We start from the raw sequence: 18740 nt of genomic DNA on the forward strand, positions 1-18740 counted from the left end.
CCCAGATTAGTTTCAGGATATTGTATTGGTCCTGTTTTTTTTTTTTTTTTTAAGATTTTATTTATTCATAAGAGACACACAGAGAGAGGCAGAGACATAGGCAGAGGGAGAAGCAGGCTCCCCACAGGCAACCCAATGCGAGACTCAAATCCAGGACTCTGGGATCACGACCTGAGCCAAAGGCAGTTGCTCAACCACTGAGCCACCCAGGTGCCTGGTCCTGGTTTTTTTGTTTGTTTGTTTTTGGTTTTTGTTTTGTTTTTGTTTTTTAAGAGAAGGAGAGAGAATGCAGAGGGAGGAGGAGAAGGAGAGAACCATAAGCGGACTCCCCCCCCGAGTATAGAGCAGAATAGGGGACCTCACAGGGGTGGGGGGCAACAGTGGGGTTCCAATTCACAACCTGAGCTGAAACCAAGAGTCAATCGCTCAACCAACTGGGCCAGCCAGAAGCCACGGTCCTGTTCTTTCCCTCTGTTCTCTTGTCCACTGGCAGAATTTCATTTACCTCCTTGTTTTTCATCTTTGCCCCATTTCTGATGTTCTAGTTTTCATTCCTTGTTCCTCCCATGAAAAGCTTTGAAAATTTTTTACTCTTGTAGGCATTAATACTATCCCTTTCCTGGTGAGTACAACTGATATCGCTCTTCAGCAAGGAATTTATTAATAAATATATATAGAGAGATAGATTTTATTTATTCATGAGAGACACAGAGAGAGAGGCAGCGACACAGGCAGAGGGAGAAGCAGGCTCCCTGTAGGGAGCCCAATGTGGGACTTGATCCTGAATCCCAGGATCATGCCCTGAGACGAAGGCAGATGCTCAACCAACCACTGAGCCACTCAGGTGTCCCAAGGCATTTATATTTTGATGAAAAATATTTGGAAACATATCAGTGCATTTTTAGCCTTGGAATTAAAGGATTTGGTGAAAGTATCTTTAGGAGAGTATCTTTTTGAGATTGAATGTCTTCCTGGTACTTTCTTTTTCAAAGTTTTTACTTATTTATTCATGAAAAGACAGAGCGAGAGGCAGAGACATAGGCAGAGGGAGAAGCAGGCTCCTCACAGGGAGCCCGATTCAGGACTTGATCCTGGAACCCTGAGATCACACCTTGAGCCAAAGACAGACGCTCAACCTCTGAGCCACCCAGGCGTCCCCCTGGTATTTTGAAAGATGGGATGGCACCTTCATCTGCCCACCTGTGAGGTTATCTCTTGTTTCCTCCTCCACAATTGAACTGCTCCTGCTCTGAGCCTAATGTTTTCCACACTTCATGCTTAGGAAAATTCTCCTTGAATGGGAAATTCACGTGTGCACTATACTCTAAATATATTTCGGTGCACACTTTCTCTTAAGTATTCTTTTGACTCACAAGCAGATGGTGCAAACTCCAGCTGGTCTCCCCACTTTTGGGCCTTACTTTTGATGACATCAATCAGTGGATGTTGCTAGCCGCAAGCCCCTCCCTCCTCTGCCTCAGGGTGTTTGTGTCAAACCAAATGTGTTACACAGGTCAGAGGTGCAAACAACTTACGGTGCAGCCTCTTGGGTTACCCTGCCTTCAGTACCGAAGCAGCTGTAACCCAGTGAAGAAAGAAATCTGAGAAGAAACTCCCAGACCCCAGACAAGGGGAGTTAGCAGATGGGAGAGAATGACAGGTTGGCATCAAGGCAAGGGACCAGAATGTTGGAAGACGGCAATTCACAGACTTGATGGGAAAAGGGAATTTGGAAAGTGTGGCAAAGAGGTCCCGAGAGACCTGGAACTTTACAGGGTAGAATGGAAAGACCTCAAGAGCACAGCAGAAAGAAGTCAGGACTGTCCTTATAATTTTGTCAACTCGGGGAGGCAGATTTGGTTAAAAATACAACACTCCAGGGATCCTTGGGTGGCGCAGCGGTTTGGCGCCTGCCTTTGGCCCAGGGCGCGATCCTGGAGACCCGGGATCGAGTCCCACGTCGGGCTCCCGGTGCATGGAGCCTGCTTCTCTCTCTGCCTATGTCTCTGCCTCTCTCTCTCTGTGACTATCATTAAAAAAAAAAAAAAAAAAAAACTTAAAAAAAAAATACAACACTCCAATAAACATTGAAATCCTGTATCATTTAGCATTTTCACTAACCAAACTTCAGGGAAAGTGACTTGTAGAGGTTGTGTGTGGTAGAGAAAGGAACATGTGGCCACAGTTTCTTTTTCTTTTCTTTTTTTCTAAAAACCAGTCAAGCAGAGCCAGAAGCAGCGGTCAGACAACAACTTCTGGGCAGAACCAAAGATGGAAAAAGCAAATGCTATTTATATAAATAGAGGTGCAGAGCCCATAGCTTCCTGTTGACAAATTGAGCTTCATTTCACCTCAAACCTTCATTTTTTTTTTTAATAGCTGATGAAGGTGTTTTTTTTTTGTTTTTTTTTTTTTTTTTTTTTTAATTTCAATTTGTCCAATCACTTTCAGGAAGGTTCTGGTTTTTTCTTGACTAAACCAGGGGTTCCTTTTCTCTAGCTCTGCTAATTTTTTTTTTCTCTCCCTTTTCCTTTCTTTTGCGGATTTACCTACCATATGTGTAGCTTTATGGAGTGTATATATATATATATTATTTATGATAGTCACACAGAGAGAGAGAGAGAGAAAGGCAGAGACACAGGCAGAGGGAGAAGCAGGCTCCATGCACCGGGAGCCCGACGTGGGACTCGATCCCGGGTCTCCAGGATCGCGCCCTGGGCCAAAGGCAGGCGCCAAACCGCTGTGCCACCCAGGGATCCCTATGGAGTATATTGTTAAATTTAGATGATAATCCATGAGGATTGAATTCAGGATGATCTCTTAAATTTTTGTGAGATTCACCTCCTCCCTTAATCTGGAAAAAAAGGGAACAGATGAACTCTGAGCAAATTTAAAGAAACAGTTTAATGGAAAATAACCCAAATGATCCGTAAGGGATTGATTGATGGGCATTGATGTTTCAACTATGTCATTATACACTGTGTCCTAATACGTTGTTCTGTCCCTAAAGGTCAAATGCAAGGAGTTACAATAAAGGATAATGAAGACTGCACAGAAAAAGTTTTCTTCCATTTGTATAAAATTACATCCATATATCTATCCATCCATTCCAAAAGGGATGAGATTTGGGGAGGAAGGGAAACCAATTTTTTTAAAGATTTTATTTATTTTAGTAATCTCTATACCCAACACAGGGCTCAGACTCACAGCCCTGAGATCAAGAGTAGCATGCTCCACTGACTGAGGCAGCCAGGCGCCCCAACAAAGTATTATTAATATAAATAAGTTTATGAAAATGTGTAATGTTAACCTCAAAATCAATGTGTTGAAAACAAAAATTACTTCGAAAATGTTCATATAAAATCATGAATGACAGCTCCTCAACTGGTTACTCAGAGAAACTAGTTTGCTGGAAGGTAATCATTAACTTGGTAATGTTAAACTATGCTCTTATGTTGCCAATATCTCACAGGAAGTGGGATAGAAAGATCTGGCAGTGTGATAAGTGATCAAGTACAATATTTCATAAATTATAGATTGAATGTGTAAGTACAGGGATCCCTGGGTGGCGCAGCGGTTTGGCGCCTGCCTTTGGCTCAGGGCGTGATCCTGGAGACCCGGGATCGAATCCCACATCGGGCTCCTGGTGCATGGAGCCTGCTTCTCCCTCTGCCTGTGTCTCTGCCTCTCTCTCTCTCTCTCTGTGACTATCATAAATAAATAAAAATTAAAAAAAAAAAAAGAATGTGTAAGTACAATTCATAAGAATTACAGGATGTTGTAATGACATAGGGCAGGAATAATTTCTCTTGCAACTAAAAAATAGCAACTAAAAATAGCAACTAAAAAATATCTATGCATGGGGCACCTACACTCAAATCAACATGGTTCTAGGTATAATAAAATATATATTTAGGGACACTTGGGTGGCTCAGTGGTTGACTGTCTGCTTTTGGCTCAGGTCATGACCCAGGGTCCTGGGATCAGGTCCCACCATCAGGTTACCCGCAGGGATCCTGCTTCTCCCTCTGCCTATGTCTCTGCCTCTCTCTCTGTGTCTCAAGAATAAATAAGTAAAATCTTTAAGAAAAAACAAAAAATATATTTATATCATCCTGTTTAATTTAACATAAAGGAATCTGTGTTTGTTTCAGGGCCAGTCCTGACATAGCACTCAGTAATTGTATGTTCCTGCTCAACTGTAGATTTATGGGAATACATCTACCTTAGCAGTGGTTCTGAGAATTAACAAGATCATGTATTCAAAAGGGTTAGCACTTGTAATATTACATATTTAATAAAATAAGATTTTTTTTCTGCCTAAAATGGATGGATTTCTCCCTAACTATTCTTGAGTAGGTTGGCTCTTCCTTCTCTTGTTACAAAATGAGGTAACCCTTGCTGGTTAGCCACTGAGCAGACAGGTGTGGAAATCTGCAAAAGGTGTACAATATCACTAATACTAGTTTCTCTCTAATTCAAGTTTTCTAATTTAAAATTTTTTTTCCACATCTAAAATCTTAATGAGAGAGCAGGATCCAGGGTGAGTTTTTGCAGGCTCTGGCAGACATCCTCCACCCCTGGCATGCTCGGCCCTTAGAGAGCACTTAGGGTCTGGTTGGCTATGCCCGTTTCTGCAAGACCTTGCCCAAATGCCCATACACCTCTTGGCCCTTTGGAGAATGGGAGTGCAGGTCACTATGGCACCACATCCCTTGGGGAACCCTGGGGCCAGCTGGTCTAAGGTACTGATCGGGTCTCTGCCCTTGAGCCTGTGGGTGTGCCAGTGCAAACAGATAGTTTGGCATGTAGGGGACATACAAGGCCATCTGATACTGTCCCTACAACACAGCTGTTTTGTCATCTGGGCCAGGAAACTTCATCTTCCAATGGTCCAAGAAAGGAACCGAGGTGGCTGGCTGGTGTGATTCAAACATTTTTGGCACAACTTGGTTGAAGGTATAATTGGCTCATCTGGCCAGAAACCTGTTCAGCCTGCCTAGCCTTCAGTAGATGCCCCAGCTCTTGGAGTCCTGGCACTCAACTTGTGGTGGATGGTGATTCACATGATGCCACCTCCTACTCCAACTAACCCAGACTACATTTCACTTAAATTTTTTTTTATCAGGTTGTTTTTTGTATTTTAGGAACCTCATATTTCATTCTGAGAACAATCCACAAGGTGAGCATTTAAGGGGATCATTGCTTCTATTTTGGGGACAGAGAATAAGGTTTTGAGAAGTGAAGAAGTACTGCTGACTTCATAAAATGTAGCAGAGTGGAAAGAAGGCTGAACCCATGAATTCTAAAACTTAATGTTCCTTCCATTGCAAAAGGAAGATTTGGAGACAAAAGTGTTTATTTATTTGTTTGTTTATTTATTTTTAAAGATTTTATTTATTTATTCATGAGAGACACAGAGAGAGAGAGGCAGAGACACAGGCAGAGGGAGAAGCTGGCCCCATGCAGAGAGCCCAGCGAGGGACTCCAGGATCATGCCCTGGGCTGAAGGCAGGTGCTAAACCACTGAGCCACCCAGGGATCCCGGAGACAAAGTATTTAAAAGTCAGAAGTATTTGAGTTGCCAAAGGTTTGTAAGAAAGTTTAGACTTTTCAAAAATTGGTACAAAAAATACAGTATACTTAAATATAAAAATTAGATTTTTTAAAAAAGATTTTATTTATTCATGAGTCACAGAGAGAGAGAGAGGTAGAGACATAGGCAGAGGGAAAAGCAGTCTCCCCACGGGGAGCCTGATGTGGGACTTGATCCCAGGACCCCGGGATCACAACCTGAGCTGAAGGCAGATGCTCAACCGCTGAGCCACCCAGGCGTCCCTCAAAATTAGACTCTTTAGATAACCAAATTTACTAGTCCACTCCTAATGGAAAAACAGCAATTTTTTCCACATGGTTAGCATGTCGTCAAAGGCTAGTTTCAGACATCACCATTGCCAAAGATACGTATACAATTGTTTCTGCTAGAGGTCACTAATTTTACAGGACAGACTGAAGGTTTTATTAATTTTGGAGACTAGAACTGGATGATACAATACTACTTATTTGTTTCCTTAATTATCACAGGGTGCCCAATGCTTTTTTTACCCTGTGAGGAATGTGATGTGTGCTCCCTTATTAAAATTAAGGTGGAAAGCAGGTGTTGGCTTGCTTTCACATGCTGCCATAGACTACCTAGGAACTAGGCTACTCGGAAATTTTTTGCACACAGCCAATGGTCGAGAGCAATGAATCTGGCCAGAAGAAATAACATGGGAAGTGCCAAAGACATTCAGATTTTTTCCTCTCTTCAGAAGGATAAAGAGAATCTATGTTTGTTGACTAGTCAGTCTTTTAATTATTATTTCTTTGATTCTTTCAGGAAATATAGCAAGTGTTTCAGAACACAAACAGAAGCTAGACTACCTGGGTGCAAAGCCTAATTCCACCATTGTGATCCTAAACTTTCTGTGCCTCAGAAGAACTCAATGATACCAAATGCCTACGGCCATTGTAAGATTAAGTGAATTAGATGATTAGAAGAGTACCTGATCAGCAGCAACATTTGACTACCCATGCCTGGCACAGTGCTGGGAATACAGTCAAGTAAGACATGGTGACTTTCCCTCAATGAGATTAGAGTAACTTCTTTGTTACTCAATCTGTAACACCTTTGGTATTCTACAATGGCATACGTTTTCTTGTTTTCAGGTTTAATTTTTGATTAGAGATAAAGCAATGCTTTAATTTATACTAAAAAGTATTGTGTTTCCTCCTGTTAAGAAACAAAGAGGCCCTTCATTTTGTACAGCCGCACCCACAGCCTTCAGTTCCCCATTAGCACCTGCTCCCCGAGTGTTGGTCAAGTGAATTTGTCATTTATATCTCAGTTCGTCCCTCCCATTCCCATTACTATCCTCTCCTTTGTCCCAGGGTGTATATCACCTTTGCTTCCCTTACTCTAGACTGTCTTCCATACTAATGACTAACATCATGCATAATGAGAATAGCCCTGTCATCATCTCCTCCTTTTTATGGCTGTTTATTCAGAAGTCTCTGAATTAATCAAGAATTTATGAGATTCACATAACATAAAACTATCTTAAAGTGTACAATTTAGCAACATTTAGTATGCAAATTGTACATATCTTCCAAAACATCCAAAACTTTTTAAGTTTACTTATTTAAGTAAACCCAATATGGGTCTCCATCTCATGACCCCAAGATCAAGAGTTGCACATTTTTCTGACTGAGCCAACCAGGTGCTCCTCTATTTCCAAAGCTTTTTCATCACCCCAAAGAAAAACTCCATATCCATTATGCAATTACTCTCAATTCCTCCTCCCTCTACTCCCTGGGAAGCCACCAATCTGCTTTCTGCCTCTCAGGATTCACCTATACTGAATATTTCATATAAATGGAATCATATACGCTGTGACCTATTGTATCTGCCATAACCCTGCTTGTTAAGATTATCTGTAGCCTGGGTGGCTCAGTCAGTTAAGTATCTATCTCTTGGTTTTAGCTAGGGTCATAAGCCCCATATCAGGCTCAGAGCTCAGCAGAGTCTATTCATCCCTCTCCCTCACCTCTGCTCCGCTCCTCCCCCTGCTTGCATGTGTATGCACTCACATATTCTCTCTTTCTCAAATAAATAAAATATTTTTAAAAAGGTTGTATGGGGCATAAGCAACTAATTACAGAGCATATCCAAAATAACTGTCCCAATAGGGAGAACTTTGACTTTACTTGTTTCAATCTGTAGCCATACCTGCTCCATGGAACCTGTGGATGGAGGTCTAAAGTAACCAGAATGTGTGGGAGCCAGGACCATGCTGAATGAATTAATGAAAATGCTGAGTGTACTAGTAATGTTTTTTCTAGTATTAGTGATGTAGTTAGCTCTTCCAGTTCCCCTCTGGTAAAGTGAAGAGATCTTTGTTGGTACTTTTAGCCACATGTTGATTGAGTGGAGTAGGAGGAAAGATGTGAGGGTCATGGGGGAAGAGGAAACCAGGTAACAATTTGGAGCTACTGATATCAAGCAGTTCTTTCTCAAATCTCATCAAGAATACTGAATATAATAGGGATGACTGGGTGGCTCAGTGGTTGAGTGTCTGCCTTTGGCTTGAGGCATGATCCTGGGGTCCTGGGATAGAGTCCCACATCTGATTCCCTGCAGGGAGCCTGCTTCTCCCTCTGCCTATGTTTCTATCTCTGTGTGTCTCTCATGGATAAATTTTTTTTTTTTTTAAAGAACACAATATAATAAAACCAAGAGGGCTGTGATTTAATTAGTGACAGAACAATTATTGAGAAGAAAGGCAATGATCAGCACAGACTCTATAAAAACAGAGGAAGAATTTGCCAATATGGTGCCAGGACTTCCTTAGAGCAGAAGGTGATTTTATTTCAAGTGTCCCAGACTAGTTAAAAGAGAAATAGGAGAATGGCAATTCTATGGGTAACATATTGTTTATTAGATGTCATACTTTCTTTAGGCCTGTCCCTTATCCACTTTAGAGATATTTTGTCATGATTGCAATTATCCTTCCTTATATTATATCACTGAGCAAACAAACAACATGGAATTTGGTCTTTGGAATGCACCTACCCACAAAAAGAGAAAAGATCTCCATGTTATTTGGAGCATCTCTAATTTTCCCTGGCATTCCAAATGGCTAAAAAGCAATGAAGCAAACACACACCAATTTTTCAAAACTCTGAAGTCATACAAACACAAAATTTTAGAGTGAGGTCATACAAACAGAATTTTAGAGTTGGGAGAAATTTGAGCTCCTCTCAGCCAATATTTTTCAAATTTAGGTCCAACCGGACCACCTGCTTTGGAATGAAAGGCTGCTTGTCAGGAAGGCAGAGAACCTGGGCTGCATTCCAGACTTACTGAATAAACTCTTTAGGGATTAAATACTGGAATCTGCAATTTTATACACTCACTCACACTGAAGTGTGAGAACCACAAAACTCCTCACTCATACTTTGCTACTAATCAGAAAACCATGTTCTCCCATAATGTGCTGACGATCACAATTGATATTTTGAAAGATCTGGCCTTCTAAATATATCCATTCTATAATATTTTATAAAATCAGGTGTTCTTTATAGATTATCTGCCATGCACTAGGCAACAGGAGGAGTCCCTTGCTTACATTATATTTAAGAATCCTGCAAGATAATAGTTTCAAATCTGAGCTTCAGTGCTCATGCCTGAAAGTTGGGATAATAGTTTCTATCTCCTATACTAAAGTAAAATATATGTAACATGCTTGGCACAAAACCTGACCTAAAGTATGTGCACAATAAAGGTTAGCTGTTTTTACTATTTTTGTTCACATTTTACACGTGGGGAAACTGAAACACATTCAGACACTTTGCTAGGAAGTGGTGGAGACAATTCAACTCTTAATGTACTTAATTTCAAAACCTAACTTTTCCCACTACCCTATACTATTTTTCATTATGTGCATGATCAATGAAGCTTCTTCCGTGACTTTTCCCATCGAAAATAACTTTTTCTTCAGCCCTTTGCCCAGCACTAGGCTTTTGATGAATACTTGTTTTTTTGGTTCTCTCAACCTCAATGAGACCTGGGCAGCTGCACAGCAGAAGGTGAGTGAGTAATTCCTGTATATGTTTAAAGATCTGTCCCTCAGTTTCTTGATACCCCAGAGAAATTCAGTAATGTGTCTGGTACTCAAGTGAGAAAAACAAAAATCAGGAAATGCAGAAGTTGAAGCACTCCAAAACCCACACTTTACCCACAAGGATCCCTTTTTTGGGCTTTTTCAAAAACAAGAAAGTATCATATTGAACAATCTACCTGGTGTCCAAAAATAGTGGCCTGGGGAGTCATTATCTGAGCATCTTGGCTCACAGACCCAGGAATGTGTGCCCTGGAGGATTCCCAGGGGGCCTTTTGGCCTCCTGTGCTGGCCAGAATGAAACTTCACCTCTGGCTTCCCATGGTGAAGATCAGTGGTGGTGAAGTCCAGATGTCCAAACCTTCACCCAGTCAGAGGCATAATTTCCAAATCTTGTTGTTTTTGTCAAAAATAAACTCACCAGGTTGTCCTGTGGTTTTTCAAGAGAAGTTGGTGAGGAGAGAGGGTAATTAGTAAGGAAAGTTTTAAAAATAGCAAAATGAAACCCTGCAGAATTGTCTTTTTAACTGTACCAGCTCCAAATGCCAATGAAAAATGCTATGGTACTTAGAAGAGATGTCATTTTCCTTCCTTTAAAAGAAAGGGAAGCAGGAATACAGCTTTCTGAGAAAAAAAAAATTATTTTCTTATGCTGGACAAGTCATGCCTCTATAGTAGCTTTTGATTTACAGCCATTATGCAAGGTATATAATTCTCCACTTTGTTCAAAAGCTTTCCTTAAAAGGGCACTTGGGTGGCTTGGTGGTTGAGCATCTGCCTTTGGCTTGGGTCGTGATCCCGAGGTCCTGGGATCAAGTCCCACATCTGGCTCCCTGATCTGTGGGGAGCCTGCTTCTCCCTCTGTCTGTGTCTCTGCCTCTCTGTGTCTCCCATGAATAAATAAAATCTTTTTTTTAATATATTTTTAAATTATTATTATTTATGATAGTCACACACAGAGAGAGAGGCAGAGACACAGGCAGAGGGAGAAGCAGGCTCCATGTACCGGGAGCCCGATGTGGGATTCGATCCTGAGTCTCCAGGATCGTAAAATCTTTTTAAAAAATATTTATTTATTTATTCATGAGAGACAGAGAGGCAAAGACACAGGCAGAGGGAGAAGCAGGCTCCACGTAGGAGGCCCAATGTGGGACTCGATCCAGGAGCCCAAGATCACACCCTGGGCCAAAGGCAGATGCTCAACTACTGAGCCACCCTAGTGATCCCAATAAATAAAATCTTAGGGATCCCTGGGTGGCGCAGTGGTTTGGCGCCTGCCTTTGGCCCAGGGCCTGATCCAGGAGACCCTGGATCGATTTCCACGTAGGGCTCCCGGTGCATGGAGCCTGCTTCTCCCTCTGCCTGTGTCTCTGCCTCTCTCTCTCTCTCTCTCTCTCTCTCTCTCTGTGTGTGTGACTATCATAAATAAATAAAAATTAATTAAAAAAAATTTTTTAAATAAATAATAAATAAAATCTTAAAAAAATATATCCAAAAGCATTCCTTAAGAAGATTACATGAAATATGAATAACATCTCAATTTTACCTGTGATCATTATTTTGTTGTGAGCCATCATTCATACCAAACTAAGCTACTCATTGTTGCTAAAACAGATGAAATACATCAAAATAGTCCCTGATTTTGCTCATGGAGCTTCTGTTACCTGGAGAGAGGATGAAAAGTTTTTTTCAGGCGTATTCCACAAATTCCAAGTATCTCAGTTTCAGGTTCACACACAGTAGGTATCTGAGCTCACTTTCTACAGCTAAGTGGGTGATGTATGTCCTGTGACTAGAATTATACAAGAGGTTAGGAGACCACTGTTTGGGATGCTTTAGGATTCACGCTTCCTATGGAGAATTAGAGAACCATTGTTCCTCAAAATCTCCCCCCCCCCATTCAAACATCCTATTAAAGAGCAAATAAATGCTGAGCATCTGAGGATCCAATCCCAAACAACCCACACTAGGCTGAAATTTCCATGGGATCTGTTTAATTCTTAATATTTACATGATGTTATATTAGCTGTCACACTTGTGTGCCTGCCAGATGTGGGCTTACTCTACATACATACAAGGGAGAATAATCATCTCTGAAATCTTCCATGTTTTAAGAACTTTTACATTTTACATATTGGGGAAAAGCTATAAAAATAAGAAAAACAAATGTGCATATTATATTCTACTTCAAATAATCCTTGCTTTTTTATTAAATGTAATCCAAGGTGGCCAGGATTCTTTCATACACTAGCACCAATATGGACCTGCTTTTCCATTGTATTTGCAGCATGAGCCAAGTAGAGCCAGCCTGCTGTGAAGTTAACATCAACAGATGGGGACACCTGGGTGGCTCAGTTGGTTGGGTGTCTGCCTTTGGCTCGGATCATGATCCAGGGTCAGGGGATTAAGTCCTGAATCTGGCTCCTTGCTCAGTGGGGAGCCTGCTTCTCCCTCTGCCTGCCTCTCCTCTGCTTGTGCTCCTTCTCTCTTTGACAAATAAAATATTTTTTTAAATCTTTAAAAAAATATGGCCAAGATGAATCTTCCACAAAATAATTTCAATTTTTTCAGTATTTAGTAGTGAGAGATATTAAAGCATTAATGGTAATACATTTCTCGTTTAATACAAACTGAGGATGTTTTTCCAGTTGTTCTTTAATGCTGGCAACTTAGTAAATTTTGACAGTTGTTTAAATATGTAATATTAAGGAACACCTGGGTGGCTCAGCAGTTAGCATCTGCCTTTGTTACAGATTCTTTATTTTTATTTTTATTTATTTATGATATTCACAGAGAGAGAAAGAGAGAGGGGCAGAGACATAGGCAGAGGGAGAAGCAGGCTCCATGCACCGGGAGCCCGATGTGGGATTCGATCCCGGGTCTCCAGGATCGCGCCCTGGGCCAAAGGCAGGCGCCAAACCGCTGCGCCACCCAGGGATCCCCGCATCTGCCTTTGGTTCAGGGTAAGATCCCCTTCTGGGGATCAAGTCCCACATTGGGCTCCCTGTGAGGAGCCTGCTTCCTCCCTCTATGTCTCTGCCTTTCTCTCTGTGTCTCTCATGAATAAATAAAATAAATAAGTAATATTAAGCTTCAGTTTAAAAAACTAAAGCTGGTAAACTAGGTCTTTGTCATTTGCTTAAGAAAAGCACAAAGTATGTTTGGTACATTCTTTCCACTTAGGAAAAAATAAGTAAATACATAAAATAAAAATGCTATTTCCCCCTAATCTTTGGAAACCTTTTGTGTTCTAGGATAGCATGACATATTTATCCTACAGGTTTGATCTGCTCCCTAATATCCTGTCATGCACTCATATTTAGGAATATCTCCAAATATGCATGTCATTTCGAGAAGCATAAGGCTAGATATACACTAAGATTCCTCCAACTCTGAGATACTATGATTCTATAATTTTTTTAAAATTTATTTATGATAGTCACACAGAGAGAGAGAGAGAGAGAGAGAGAGAGGCAGAGACACAGGCAGAGGGAGAAGCAGGCTCCATGCACCTGGAGCCCGACGTGGGACTCGATCCCGGGTCTCCAGGATCGCGCCCTGGGCCAAAGGCAAGCGCCAAACCGCTGCGCCACCCAGGGATCCCATAATTTTTATTTTAAGATTATTTATTTATTTGAAAGAGAGAGACAGAGACAGAGAGTGTGGGGAGGAGCAGAAGGAGAGGGACGGGGGGGTGGGGGGATGGAAGGGGGGTGGGTGGTGGGTGGATTCCATGACCACCCACAATGGACTGAGCCACCCAGGCACCCCTGATTCTGTAATTTCAGATTTGTCTTTCATTGACATTTAATTCTTTCATATTGTCATCTCATTATCTATTTTTGAAGCTTTAAACGAAAATGAATTCCTTGAAGAATTACAGTATGCATCATTGTTCCCCTTCAAAGCTCAGCCTTATGTTTTCTCATAGTAGGCCTTCAATAAATATTAATTGGGGGTTGCCTGGGTGGCTCAGCAGTTGAGCATTTGCCTTTGGCTCAGGGTGTGATTCCAGAGTCCTGGGATCGAGTCCCACGTTAGGCTCCCAAGAGGGAGCCTGCTTCTCCCTCTGCCTATGTCTCTGCCTCTCTCTCTCTCTGTCTCTCATGAATAAATAAAATCTTTAACAAAAATTAATTGAATGAATTTCATTTTATAACTTACAAGAGCACTTTCTAAATTGTCCCAAAGCAGAACATCAAAACAGATTTTTTTCTCTGCACCACCTTCATTTTCAAGTAATAAATATTTAAAGTATTTACATCTTTTGGAGAAAATCTTTAGTCTATACAGTGAAAAGTATGATATTCAAATGCAAGATATACAAGAATGTACTCATGTTGTATTAATAGATTTTGCCAACACCGTATCAAATCTACATTACAGATGAAATAAATAAATATCCACAGATAATTCTGCTTCAGAAACCAGTTTGGAGGAATTGACTCCACCCTTTTGTTTGTTTTTCAGATTATTTATTTATTTATTCATGAGAGACACAGAGAGAGAGAAAGAGAGGCAGAGACACAGGCAGGAGAAGCAGGCTCCATGCAGGGAGCCTGATGTGGGACTCGATCCAAGGACTCTAGGATTACACCCTGGGCGGAAGGCAGGCACTAAACTCTGAGCCACCCAGAGATCCCCGACTCTACCTTTTAAAAAGTAATCTCCACACCCAACGTGGGGTTCAAATTTAAAACCCAGACCGGAGATCAAGTTGTATGCTTCAACATATAACCAATCAGGTGTCCCCCATAGCCACCTTTCTATTTTCTCTCCCACAACCCCTATTCTTTGGTTCCTGATACACAGCATTTCATTTCCCCTTGGTATGGCTGAGACTCAAGCCTCATCATTGAGCTGAGATGAGAAAAACACTCTGGCTGAAAATGAGACCCACAGATACTCTGTTGACAAAATAAAGAGCTCCAAACATATTTCAATTAGATTTAGATTACTTGCTAGTCATGTACATGTTTTATGTGGGAAAGAAATTACATCTTCTGTAAGTAATTCATTGAGTTTGCCTGACATATATAGCCAAACCCAATTCTAAGTGACACAGTAATACAGGGGAAAATCCTTCTCTGTAGCTCTGAGAAAGCTGAGTTGATATGGTCAATCTGATTACAGCCTGTGGGATTGGTTTAACCACCATGACAGTATTGCATGGATCCTATGGAAGAAAGGGCTGACTTGAGTTCAGATCTCAGGTATAGTTATTCTACTTCCCAGCTACCGGCTGGGCCTGTTAGACATGTAACATTATGAAAAGAATGAAAATCTCTCCCCGGCAAAAGGCTGAGCAGAAAAGAGGGCTCTTATGTGAGGAACCATTGGATTTTAAAACTATAACTTCAGGGGATCCCTGGGTGGCGCAGTGGTTTAGCGCCTGCCTTTGACCCAGGGCGCGATCCTGGAGACCCGGAATCGAATCCCACGTCGGGCTCCCGGTGCATGGAGCCTGCTTCTCCCTCTGCCTGTGTCTCTGCCTCTCTCTCTCTCTGTGACTATCAAAGATAAAAAAAAAAAAAAACAACCAAAACTATAACTTCATAGTTTGGTGCAGATTTTTTTTAGGTTTTTAATTTTTTTAATAACCCCTACGCCCAACATGGTGCTTGAACTTATGATGTTCAGATCAAGAGTCCTACATTCCAGGATGCCTGGGTGGCTCAGTGGTTGAGGGTCTGCCTTCAGCTCAGTTCGTGATCCCAGGATCCCAATTCAAGTCTCGCATCCGGCTCCTTGCATGGAGCCTGCTTTTCCCTCTGCTTGTGTCTCTGCCTCTCTCTCTCTCTGTCTCTCATGAATAAATAAGTAAAATCTTAAAAAAAAAAAAAAAAAAAGAGTCCCACATTCCACTGAGCCAGCCAGGGGCCCTTAGGCCAGAATTTGTATGCACGTGTATATGCACGTGTATATGTGTGTATGTGTACGCAAGTGCCTATATGTGTGTCAGAGTTGTCATTCAGAAGGTGATTCCACAAAAAAAAAAAAAAAAAAGGTGATTCCACTTCTAGTTTTGAAAACAAGGACTCAGGCAAATCTTCATTGCAACACTATGAACAATAAGCAAAAGATGGAAATACCTGGAGTGTCCATCAACAAATGAATGGATAACTAGAATGTGCTACATACATACAATGGAACATTATAAATGTATAAACCATAAAAAGGGATGAAGTTCTGATACATGCTATAACATGGATGAATCTTGAAAACATTATACAAGGTAAAATAAACCAAACTCAAATGGACAAACATTGAATATTTTTCACTTATATGCAATATCTAGAGCAGGTAAATTCATTAAGAAAGCAGATTTGAGGTTACCAGGATGTAGAAAGAGGGAATGCTGAGCTATTGCTTAATAGATATGAAGCTCCTTCTTGGGTCATAAAAACATTTTGGAAACACATAGGGGTGATGGTTGTACAACATTGTGAATGTAATCAATGCTACTGAACCATACACTTAGCAATGATTAGAATTGCCCAAAGTGAACACAAATCAAACCAAACAAAGAGGCAATGTGAATCAGCAATAGGCTAGTTTTCTTATTTCTGGCTGGAACAGAGGGACACAGTTATTTTTAAAGATTTATTTATTTATTCATGAGAGATATAGAAAGAGAGACAGAGACAAAGGCAGAGGGAGAAGCAGGCTCCCAGCAGGGAACCCAGTGCAAGACTTGATCCTGGATCCTAGGATCACACCCTGAGCCGAAGGCAGACATTCAACTATTGAGTCACCCAGGCGTCCCTCAGAGGGACATAATATATAAAGGAAACTAATACAGCTTTGCATAATCATGAGAAGTGCAAGCAGCAATATCATTTGTGCAGTTGGGAAATTTTTTTCTCTTCTATTTTTTGGATTTAGAGATACCACCACCTCTAAAAATTAATATTTATCTTTTAGGAAGATGTGTGTATGTGTGCATAATTCTCTGGATAATTGGATGAAAATAGGGTAAAGGCCCAACCCATATCTGAGGAGACAACATAACTTAAAGGGATCAGATTGTCCATGGCCGTGCCTCACTGTAGTCTCTGCAGAGGAATTTGTGAAGTGCCCTCCCCTTCTTTCCCCATTCAACCATTCTATGGAATTCAGAGTGCCAAAGGTGAGTGGTTATCATTTTTCTGGTGCCCTCAGAATCTGTTTCAGAAATAAAGATTTGGAGAAACAAATGTCTAGATAGGAAATGGACCCATGAGTAAGAATAATCCAGGAGAATACAAGGTAGAATTTCCCCGTGGAAGTGAGAAAAAGAGGCTTTTCGACCAAGAGGAGTAGACTGGACAGCAGGAGAACAAAACTAGGAATGAGGTGTGGTCTTGAGCAGAGCCTTGTGAAGAAACTAACTTTTTCAAAAAAATTTTTTTAAAAGATTTTATTTATTCATGAGAGACACAGATAGGCAGAGGGAGAAGCAGGCTCCCTGTGGAGAGCCTGATGGGGACTCCATCCCAGGACCCTGGGATCACAACCTGAGCCAAAGGCAGACACTTAACCACTGAGCCACCCAGGCGTCCTTCAAAATTCTTTCCTAAACTATAAGAGACAAAATTAGCCTATTTGTGACTTCTCACATAGTATTATTCCCTTGGATTTCTCCAACAATTCAGTGATCCCGGAATCCAGATTCGAGTCTTGCATCCAGCTCCTTGCATTTTAGATGCGGTCACCAGGAAAAGTCTCAACTACAAAAATATATTTGAGTAAAGACATAAACAAGGAAATCAAACTTTGATGATATAACACTTGAAATGGGGACTCCTAGGTGGGTCAGCTGTTGAGCGCCTGCCTTTGGCCCAGGGCATGATACTGGAATCCCGGGATCAAGTCCCACATCAGGCTCCCTGCATGGAGTCTGCTTGTCTCTGCTTCTTTGCCTATGTCTTTTTCTCTCTCTCTCTCTCTCCTCTCTCTCTCATGAATAAATAAAATATTTTTAAAAACCTGAAATGAATACAATACTATATATTTGCTATACTGCAATTAAAATTAAAAAAAATTTTTTTAAATGCATAATGATATACAAGGAAAGAGCACTCCAGGCAGGGGGTCAGTATGTGCAAAGGCCGGGGCAGGAGTGTGTGTTCTTTGTGTAAGTAAGGAAAGGAGAGATGAAGGTGAATTTATTTAAGATTTTATTTTTTAAAGTAATCTCTACACCCAATATGGAAAGCAAACTTATAACCCCTAGATCAAGAGTTGCAAGCCCTACCAGCTGAGCCAGACAGGCTCCCCAAGGGTGAGAGTTTAGAGGTAAAGCAGGAGCAGATGGCAGAGGGTCTTATGAGTCCTGTTAGGATATTGGCTATAACTGAGAGAATGGGGAGACAGGGAGAGTTTAGATAGAGGAGTGACATGATCTAAAGGTTTTCAATATTTTGTTTATTTGAGAGAGAGTGAGAGCACAGACGGAGATGGAGAAGCAGACTCCCTGCTCAGCAGAGCCTGACACGGGCCTCAATACCATGGACCCTGATCTCATGATCTGAGCTGAAGGGGGATGCTCAACCAACTGAGTCACCTGTGCACCCCTAATCTAAAGGGTTTCAAAAGGATGAATCTGACTCTTGTGTGGAGAACAGCCTGTAATTGAAGGAGGATGAAGCAGGAAAACCAGTGGGGAAGCTAAATGCAGCAATCTGGGTTGCTTGGACCTGGGGGTGTTGAAAAGTGGTCCATTCTGGGTTTATTCTGCAAGTAGAGTTAGCAGGATTTGATAATTAAGACATTAAGAGGAAGAGAAGCAAACAAGGAAGGCTGCCACATTGGTCTGAGCAGTGGGAGGGATGACATCGCCATCAAGATAGGAAAGGTGGCAAAAGGAACAGGTGTGTTGAGAGAGAGAACAGGAGCTCAGGTTGAGGCATGTTTGAGATGCCCATCAGATATTTAAATGAAGATGCTGAGGCAGAAGTGGTGTGCATTTGTCTTGAGTTCAAGGAAGTGGTCCAAGCTGGAGCTACAGATTTGGGAATCAATGTATAGGTGGTGTTTAAAGCCTTGAGGCAGGAAGGGAGGAGACCCTAGCTGCTTTACTCACCATTGTATTACCAGTGC

The 18740-nt window shown here is 41.3% G+C and overlaps 1 protein-coding gene across 3 annotated transcripts in view; it reads right to left on the reverse strand.

Annotated features, from left to right (window-relative positions):
- RIMKLB (ribosomal modification protein rimK like family member B) overlaps nucleotides 1-18740 on the reverse strand; it is a 170574-nt gene that overhangs the window by 120383 nt on the left and 31451 nt on the right. The window lies entirely within an intron of this gene.

This window comes from Canis lupus, chromosome 27, assembly GCF_003254725.2.
Source record: "Canis lupus dingo isolate Sandy chromosome 27, ASM325472v2, whole genome shotgun sequence".
Classification (NCBI taxonomy): Eukaryota; Metazoa; Chordata; class Mammalia; order Carnivora; family Canidae; genus Canis; species Canis lupus.